The sequence below is a fragment of the Orbicella faveolata genome, unplaced genomic scaffold (assembly GCF_042242905.1).
Source record: "Orbicella faveolata isolate gen_17 unplaced genomic scaffold, um_ofav_v1 contig_28, whole genome shotgun sequence".
Taxonomy (NCBI): Eukaryota; Metazoa; Cnidaria; class Anthozoa; order Scleractinia; family Merulinidae; genus Orbicella; species Orbicella faveolata.
Genome location: NW_028301556.1, coordinates 229499 through 239696, shown reverse-complemented (window position 1 = coordinate 239696; position 10198 = coordinate 229499).

Sequence of the window (10198 nt, the reverse complement as noted above, 5' to 3'; positions counted from 1 at the left end):
TGAACAAACCCCTCCTCGAGAAATCACATCGATGCTCTCACACGGCCGAGCAACGCACGCTACGAGGGACCTGGTGCACCCCCGAAATCGAGAAAGCCGTTGCCATGGGATACACGATCATCAAGATCCACGAAGTCTACCACTTCCCGGAAAGACAACGCCGTATAAAACTCTTCGCCGATTACGTGAACACCTGGCTAAAAATCAAGCAGGAATCCGCCGGCTACCCGAACTGGTGTCACACCCCCCAAGACAAGACACGGTACGTGCAACAATACCAACAGAAAGAAGGCATCGCTCTCGATCCGGACATGATCCAGAAAAATCCCGGACGCAAAGCCACCGCCAAACTCATGCTCAACTCCTTCTGGGGCAAGTTCGGCGAAAACCTACACAAACCTGCTACCGAAGCCGTCTACACCGCAGCGCACCTCTTCGAACTCGTTTCCAATCACTTCCACGACATAAAACAAGTCAGAATCGCCAACGACGAAGCCCTAGAAGTCGTCCACTCCGAGCTCGAAGACAATACACCCGACAACGGAAAAATCAACATCTTCATCGCCGCTTTCACCACCTGCTGGGCTCGACTCAAATTATACAGCTACCTGGAACTGTTAAAGCAACAAGTCCTCTACTTTGACACCGATTCCGTCATCTACTCGCACAAACCAGGTCAAGCCGATGTCCCGCTAGGCGATTACCTCGGAGAGATGACCAACGAGCTCGACGACGGTGATTACATCATCGATTTCACCTCCGCTGGACCCAAGAATTACGGGTACAAAACCCACCAAGGCAAAGTCTGCTGTAAGGTGCGTGGCTTCTCCCTCAATGTACGAGGATTACGCCAACTCAACTATGACGTCATGAAACGAAATCTCCTCGACGAACTCGAACAACCTCTCGAGGACGGTGAACGACGCAACATCCCCGTCGTGAACCCCAACTTCTTCTACAGAAACCCAGCCACCAAACATCTCAAAGTCATCACACACACCAAACGCTACGGACTCGTCTTCGACAAACGCGTCGTAGACACGGACACTTTCATGTCGTTTCCATACGGATACACACCATTGTAATTTTTTCACTTCCTGTAAAATCAATAAAAAATCATCTTTGAAAACTCATTTCCTGTCTATCGCCTTATTTGGACACGCGCGTCACAACCTCGATTTCATATTTCTCCTTATTTGGACATGTTGCCCTTATTTGGACACGCGCATGACATGGTGCAAAAGACTGCTGACGCACTGCAGGCTCAGGTAAAGAGGGGGCACCGCCCTTTTTTTATGCTAATGAGCAAATCCGGCCCTCTGATTGGTCGAGAGCCTTTTTTAATGATATGCATCGCCTTCTGATTGGCTACGGCCCCTATGAGCGTCCTATACTACTAATATGTATTCTGCGTAAGCCAGAGGTTGGCCCATGTTAATTGTTTATGTCGCTATTGGCCGCTGGAAAACCGAGTCATGGAATTGCTTGCCACTAACAAATCGTTTAGGCCCTGAACTGCCTCGGTCTTAAAACTCTGAAAGTTCGGCAAAAGCAAAGCTTAGACTGAAAGCAAACAAGTCTCGATAACGCAGAAAATAAATCTGTTAGATGGACGGCAATACGGGAAACGTTTACCCGAAACATCAACCACAACAGCGACAGCAAAATACAAACAAATTGGAAAAAATCCAAAAAATCCAAAAATCAGTCAATCAATTTAAGAAATACTATTGCGGCACCAAACAGCTTGGAAAAAAAACGAAGAAGACCAAGAAATAAAAAGAAAAAGACATTTAAAAAATCAATCAATCAATAAAAAAATAAAAAAGAAACCAAAGCGGGTTCAAAAAAACCAAAAAAAAAAATTAGAACTAAATAAGTCAATCGATTAATTAAACCAACAAAAATGTTCGGCGTGGCTGGGATTTTCTTCCCGGCCCGAGTTCCAATCTCAATCGGGGGAGAAGTTATTCGACCCCCAAGCCGTTCGAGAATAACCCCTTTAATAACATATTGAGACTTGAACTCACGACCGCCAGATGCGACCCTGGATCAGCCGCGCGCAGCCCATCCCGCAGGACCACCTGGAAATCCCTTGGGTTGTTGCTAACAAATTAAGATGTGTATAGTACGTGCTGATATGCTAGTTTCCGGTTCCGCTTAGTCAAAGAGTGGGACTGTATTCTGCTAGTTATAGACCTGAGGCTAGAAACTCCAGCGTTATATATTCGTTACCGTCGTCAGCCAGAATTGCGCATTTTTCAGCCCAAATTGAGGCGTATTCGGACAGGATTCCAAACAGTTAGCAAGCCAAAAGGTAACGGTTGGAAATTTGAAAACAGACATACACTTCAAAACTAACTGTAATTGCTGAGTATCGTTGGCGAATGCTGCTTGTCATTGCGCGCTTATTCGATTCAAAGATATCGCTATGTCTGCCAAGTTAAGCGGTAGCGCACAACTTAAGATTTGCTTACAGTTGGTGGACTCACTGCGAACGAGAACGGGTGTTTTCCTATGCGGTGTTTGCTACAATTTATCCATACACGATGTAGCTGAGCTGATCGGCCACTTCTCTCGAGGTCGCATAAAGCCTTCTACATCCTCAATCAACGACATTTCAAGAAAACCAGCCAATATGTATTCTGCGTAAGCCAGAGGTTGGCCCATGTTAATTGTTTATGTCGCTATTGGCCGCTGGAAAACCGAGTCATGGAATTGCTTGCCACTAACAAATCGTTTAGGCCCTGAACTGCCTCGGTCTTAAAACTCTGAAAGTTCGGCAAAAGCAAAGCTTAGACTGAAAGCAAACAAGTCTCGATAACGCAGAAAATAAATCTGTTAGATGGACGGCAATACGGGAAACGTTTACCCGAAACATCAACCACAACAGCGACAGCAAAATACAAACAAATTGGAAAAAATCCAAAAAATCCAAAAATCAGTCAATCAATTTAAGAAATACTATTGCGGCACCAAACAGCTTGGAAAAAAAACGAAGAAGACCAAGAAATAAAAAGAAAAAGACATTTAAAAAATCAATCAATCAATAAAAAAATAAAAAAGAAACCAAAGCGGGTTCAAAAAAACCAAAAAAAAAAATTAGAACTAAATAAGTCAATCGATTAATTAAACCAACAAAAATGTTCGGCGTGGCTGGGATTTTCTTCCCGGCCCGAGTTCCAATCTCAATCGGGGGAGAAGTTATTCGACCCCCAAGCCGTTCGAGAATAACCCCTTTAATAACATATTGAGACTTGAACTCACGACCGCCAGATGCGACCCTGGATCAGCCGCGCGCAGCCCATCCCGCAGGACCACCTGGAAATCCCTTGGGTTGTTGCTAACAAATTAAGATGTGTATAGTACGTGCTGATATGCTAGTTTCCGGTTCCGCTTAGTCAAAGAGTGGGACTGTATTCTGCTAGTTATAGACCTGAGGCTAGAAACTCCAGCGTTATATATTCGTTACCGTCGTCAGCCAGAATTGCGCATTTTTCAGCCCAAATTGAGGCGTATTCGGACAGGATTCCAAACAGTTAGCAAGCCAAAAGGTAACGGTTGGAAATTTGAAAACAGACATACACTTCAAAACTAACTGTAATTGCTGAGTATCGTTGGCGAATGCTGCTTGTCATTGCGCGCTTATTCGATTCAAAGATATCGCTATGTCTGCCAAGTTAAGCGGTAGCGCACAACTTAAGATTTGCTTACAGTTGGTGGACTCACTGCGAACGAGAACGGGTGTTTTCCTATGCGGTGTTTGCTACAATTTATCCATACACGATGTAGCTGAGCTGATCGGCCACTTCTCTCGAGGTCGCATAAAGCCTTCTACATCCTCAATCAACGACATTTCAAGAAAACCAGCCAATATGTATTCTGCGTAAGCCAGAGGTTGGCCCATGTTAATTGTTTATGTCGCTATTGGCCGCTGGAAAACCGAGTCATGGAATTGCTTGCCACTAACAAATCGTTTAGGCCCTGAACTGCCTCGGTCTTAAAACTCTGAAAGTTCGGCAAAAGCAAAGCTTAGACTGAAAGCAAACAAGTCTCGATAACGCAGAAAATAAATCTGTTAGATGGACGGCAATACGGGAAACGTTTACCCGAAACATCAACCACAACAGCGACAGCAAAATACAAACAAATTGCAAAAAATCCAAAAAATCCAAAAATCAGTCAATCAATTTAAGAAATACTATTGCGGCACCAAACAGCGTGGAAAAAAAACGAAGAAGACCAAGAAATAAAAAGAAAAAGACATTTAAAAAATCAATCAATCAATAAAAAAATAAAAAAGAAACCAAAGCGGGTTCAAAAAAACCAAAAAAAAAAATTAGAACTAAATAAGTCAATCGATTAATTAAACCAACAAAAATGTTCGGCGTGGCTGGGATTTTCTTCCCGGCCCGAGTTCGAATCTCAATCGGGGGAGAAGTTATTCGACCCCCAAGCCGTTCGAGAATAACCCCTTTAATAACATATTGAGACTTGAACTCACGACCGCCAGATGCGACCCTGGATCAGCCGCGCGCAGCCCATCCCGCAGGACCACCTGGAAATCCCTTGGGTTGTTGCTAACAAATTAAGATGTGTATAGTACGTGCTGATATGCTAGTTTCCGGTTCCGCTTAGTCAAAGAGTGGGACTGTATTCTGCTAGTTATAGACCTGAGGCTAGAAACTCCAGCGTTATATATTCGTTACCGTCGTCAGCCAGAATTAAAATGCGCCACACTTGGAAAAATCCCTAACGTTTGGCAAAATGCACCACACTTGGAAAAATGTGCCACACTTGAAAAATTGCGCCAAACTTGAAAAATGCGCCACTCTTAGAAAAATGCGCCACACTTGAAAAATTGCGCCAAACTTGGAAAAATGCGCCACATTTAGAAAAATGCGCCACACTTAAAAAATTACGCCAAACTTGGAAAAATACGCCACACTTGCAAAAATGTGAAACACTTGGAAAAAAGGTGCCACACTTAAAAAAAAATGCGGCACAGTGGGTAAAATGAAGCAACCTTGGAAAAATGCGCCACACTTGGCAAAATGCTCCACACTTGCAAAAATGTGTCACACTTGGAAAACTAGGTAACACTTGAAAAAATGCAGCACAGCTGGTAAAATGCGGCAACCTTGGCAAATGCGCCACACTTGCAAAAATGTGCCACACTTGCAAAAATGCGCCACACTTGAAAAAAGTGCGACAAGCTTGCACAAATTTGCCGCACTTGGAAAACTGTGCCACACTTAGAAAAATGCGCCACACTTGCAAAAATATGCCACACTTAGAAAACAGGGCAACACTTGAAAAAATGCGGCACAGTTGGTAAAATGCGGCAACCTTGAAAAGTGCGCCACACTTAGAAAAATGTGCCACACTTGGAAAAATGCGCCACAGTAGGAAAACTGCGCCATTTTTAGGAAAATGCGCCGCACTTGAAAAAAATGCGCCAAACTTAGAAAATGCGCCACACCTGTAAAAAATGCGGAAAAGTTGGTAAAATGCGCCACACTTGGAAAATGCTCAACGTTTGGCAAAATGCATAACACTTGGATAAATGCGCCAAACTTAAAAGAATGCGCCACACTCAAAGAAATGTGCCCTACTTGGAAAAACTGGCAACACTTTAAGAAATGTGCCACACTTGACAAAAGGCGGCACAGTTGGTAAAATGAAGCAACCTTGGAAAAATGCGCCACACTCAGAAAAATGTGCCCCACTTGAAAAAATGCATCACAATTGGAAAACTACGCCACACTTAGAAAAATGCGCCACACTTGCAAAAATGTGCCAAACTTAGAAAATTGGGTGACATTTGGAAAAATGTGCTACAATTGAAAAAATGCGGCACAGTTGCTAAAATGCGCAAACTTGAAAAAATGCGCCACACTTCGAAAAATGCGCAACGTCTGGCAAAATGCACCACACTTGGAAAAATGCGCCACTTTTGGAAAAATGCGCCACACTTGGAAAACTGCGCCACACATAAAAAAATGCGCCACACTTGCAAACGTGCTACACTTCGAAAACTAGGCAGCACTTGAAAAAACGCGGCAAAGTTGGTAAAATGCTGCAACCTTGAAAAAATGCGCCACACTGGGAAAAATGCGCCACGTCTGGCAAAATGCGCCACAGCTGGAAAAATACGCCGCACTTGAAAAAACTTCGCCAAACTTGGGAAAAGGCGCCACACTTGGAAAACTGCGCCACACTTAGAAAAATGCTTCACACTTGAAAATATGCGGCACAGTTAATAAAATGTTCATTTCACCGAAAACCAATGCCATCACGAGTTAGTTTAGAGTGTCTGCGACTGGAAATAAATACCCCAAGTTGCTAAAAATCGACCCAAAGTTGGTCGATATCACGCTGCCCTTAAAACGCTCTGGGCTACCTTTTGAGTCTTAAAATAAAATGAGCCGATATTTTAGCCCAGAAAATCGAAACCAAGGGTTTACTTTTTTTCCTCTGTCTATTTCACCCAAAACCAAGGGCATCACGACTTAGTTAAGAGTCCCTGGGACTTAAAAATATCCCCCAAGTTGCCGGAAATCGACCCAAAATTGGTAAAAATCACGTTGCACGTAAGGCGGTCTCGGCTACTATTTTAGTGTTAAAATGAAATGCGCTATATTTCGGCCTAGAAGCTCGAAACCGAACGTGCGATCGTTTTATATCTGTCCATTTCACTCAAAACCAATGCCATCAGGAGTTAGTTTAGAGTCCCCCGGACTGGAAAATAACACCAAGCAATTAAAGTACATCAAGCAAGTTAAGTACACCAAGCGAGTAAAGTACACCAAGCAATTAAAGTACATGAAGTAAGTAAAGTGCATCAAGCAAGTAAAGGACACCAAGCAAGTAAGGTACATCAGGCAAGTAAAGTACACCAAGCAAGAAAAGGACACCAAGCAAGTGAGGTACATCAGGCAAGTAAAGTACATCAAGCAAGTAAAGTACACCAAGCAAGTAAAGTACACCAAGCAAGTAAAGTACACCAAGAAAGTAAAGGACACCAAGCAAGTAAAGGACACCAAGCAAGTAAAGGACACCAAGCAAGTAAAGTAAATCAAGAAAGTAAAGGTCACCAAGCAAGCAGAGTAGATCAAGCGAGTTAAGTATACGAAGTAAGTAAAGTACAGGAAGCTCGTACAGTAACTGGGGACATAATATGTTGCTGTACACCAAGTACTCACTATTACATGTAACTATACGCGGATGCATATATGGTATTCTGCCATGAAGTATATACCATTGCTGGGGATGTTTTGGGCTTGCTGAGATGACCGCAGTCCCCTGGGAGGTCGTTAGCAATGACCAGTAGTCCCGTCCAATCATTATGACTAGAGTGTCGCCGAGAGCGGGCTACGTGCAGCGCGATTTTGACCAACTTTGGGTCGATTTCCAGGAACTTGGGCGATATTTTTTCAGCCCTAGGGACTCTAAACTAATTCAAGAAGACTTTGATAGTAGTATAGTAAACGGCGGTACTAGGACATTATGCAAAAAAGCGGCCTTCTTACTTCCCTAGAAACCAAAAAATACCTTCGCCGGGCCTCAACTCGAAAAATGCATTTTCAGGCCTCTAAGAGTATGTTCCATCCTAAGCCCGCTCATGAGGAAATTTCATGTCTCCCAACCCTCTAGAAATCAAACAATTCTTCTGCTAGAAACACTGTGCGGAATCGGCTCATTACCAAAAAATACTCTTGCCACCCCTCTAGAAATCATAAAAATCCTTCTGCCAGAAACAGCATAAATTGGGCTGTCCCGGGTCTCCGCAAATCAAAAAATGGCTCACCAAGTGGCAAAACAGAGCTTTTGATTGACACTTAAAGAGAAATCGACAATTATACAGTGGCAATGATGAGTAAGAAAAATAGAAATTATGAACATAAAAAATTATCCAACTATAATATAGATGAATAAATCAGAATTGAATAATTTATCAAAGAAACAATTAGTTGATCTATTGTTGAAAGATCAACAAAAATCAAAACAACCTATTCCAGCACCTCGGAAAACTGTAAAACAAATGATACAAGATTATGAGGAAAATATTATTGCACCACCTCTGGAATTTAGACATAAACCAATTCCTAAACCTCGTATTAAATCCAAAAAAACACCTTTTCCAAAACCTAGAACAAAAGTAGTAGAATTATCTATTGGAGCTATGTTGAAGATAGAGAAACCAATCCCTAAACCTCGTATCAAATCTAAAAAACCAATACCAGCTCCAAGAACTAGAATAACGCTGGTTAAACTAGCTCTGAAAGATGCTGTTACAACTTATAAGATTAATTTGAAAAATAAAAGTGATCCGTTGGTTCAATTACAAACAACCAGACAAGCAATTGGTCATCATTTTAATAAATCTCACTTGGAAAAAAGTAAGAATTCCAAATTTTATGAAACTATGAGAATAACTTTCATCAAAGAAGTTCCTAGTAATGAGAAAAGGGATGATATCGAGGTTGAAATTGATAACATGGGTGGTAAGCATTGTTTGAAACGAAAAATTGCTCCTTTCAATAGTAAAGCCTGTCACAAATATCATTGATTTAAATCAACAATTGAAAATTTCTCAGGAAGAGATTCTGAAAAAGATTGCACAATGGCTATCAGAGGGTAGTGGTTGGATAATCGATAAAATTGATAACCATTATCTGAATATTGTCAAATATGTTCCACTGTCAGCCAAGTCATATATCCAACTTCCGAAAGAGTTGAGAAACCCAACAAAACGCCTGATCAATGTGAAAAATAAGGACAATCGGAATGTTTCAGATGGTGTCATATCAGGTATTTGAATCCACAAGAGATTCATCCGGAGAGAATCAAGAAATCAGACAGATCACTTATTAATAAGTTAGATTATTCTAATGTTGAATTTCCGGTTAAAGTCACTAGTTTCAGTAAAATTGAGAAACAGAACAGTATCAGAATTAATGTTTTCGGTTATGAAAATAAACAAGCATATCCAATGTATGTTTCCAAAGAACGATTTGATGATCATTTGAATCTTCTATTAATAACCAATGAGGACAAACAACACTATTTGTTGATCAAAGACTTTGATAGATTCATGTACAATCAAATCAAACATGAGCATAGAAAACACTCTTGTATGTACTGTCTACAGTGTTTGTCATCTGAAGATCTTCTTAATAATAATAATAATAATAATAATGGCATTTCGGGCAGTATATCCACAGGGTGGCTCTTCGCCTGCCCGATGCTAACTAAATTTACAAAATCTTCTTAGTAAACACAGCACTGAATGTATTGTTATTAACGGTGAACAAGCAATAAAAATGCCTGAGAAGGGTGAGAAAATTAAGTTTCAAAATCACAGCCCACAGTTACAAGCACCATTTGTGATTGATGCTGATTTCGAAGCAGTTACAGAAAAAGTAGATTCTTGTAAACCAAATGATAATGATTCATATACTGAAGCTTATCAAAAACATACTGATTGTGGATTCAGTTATAAAGTCGTCTGCTGTTATGATGATAAGTATTCCAAACCAGCTCAAATTTACCGAGGTGAAAATGCGGTTTGCAAATTCATGGAAAAAATAATAGATGAAGTGAAATACTGCAGGAATACCATCAAATACAAGTTCAATAAACCAATCAAGATGACTCCTGCTGACGAAGAGACTTTCAAACAAGCAACAGAGTGCCATATTTGTGGCAAGAAGTATAACAACAAGGACAAAAGAGTCAGAGATCATTGTCACGTGACAGGTAAATACAGAGGGTCTGCTCATGAAGCTTGCAACCTCAATTTTCAACTAACAGATAAGATACCAGTCATATTTCATAATCTTAGAGGTTATGACAGCCATTTTATAACGCAGCAGATTGGTCAAATAGCTAAGAATAACACCTATACCAATAAGAAAGGTGAGGAGCAAGAAATGAAGATTAATTGCATCCCGAATAGTATGGAGAAATATATGGCATTCATGTTAGGCCACAATTTGGTATTTATTGATAGTTTCCAGTTCATGAGTTTGGATAAACTAGTCGATAATCTGCCCAAGGAATCATTAAAATACACATCTGAAGTTTTCCAAGGAAAAGCACTTGAATTGATGTCAAAGAAAGGTGTTTATCCATACGACTATATGGACTCATTTGAAAAGTTCAATGAAACCAAGCTACCAACAAAAGATTAATT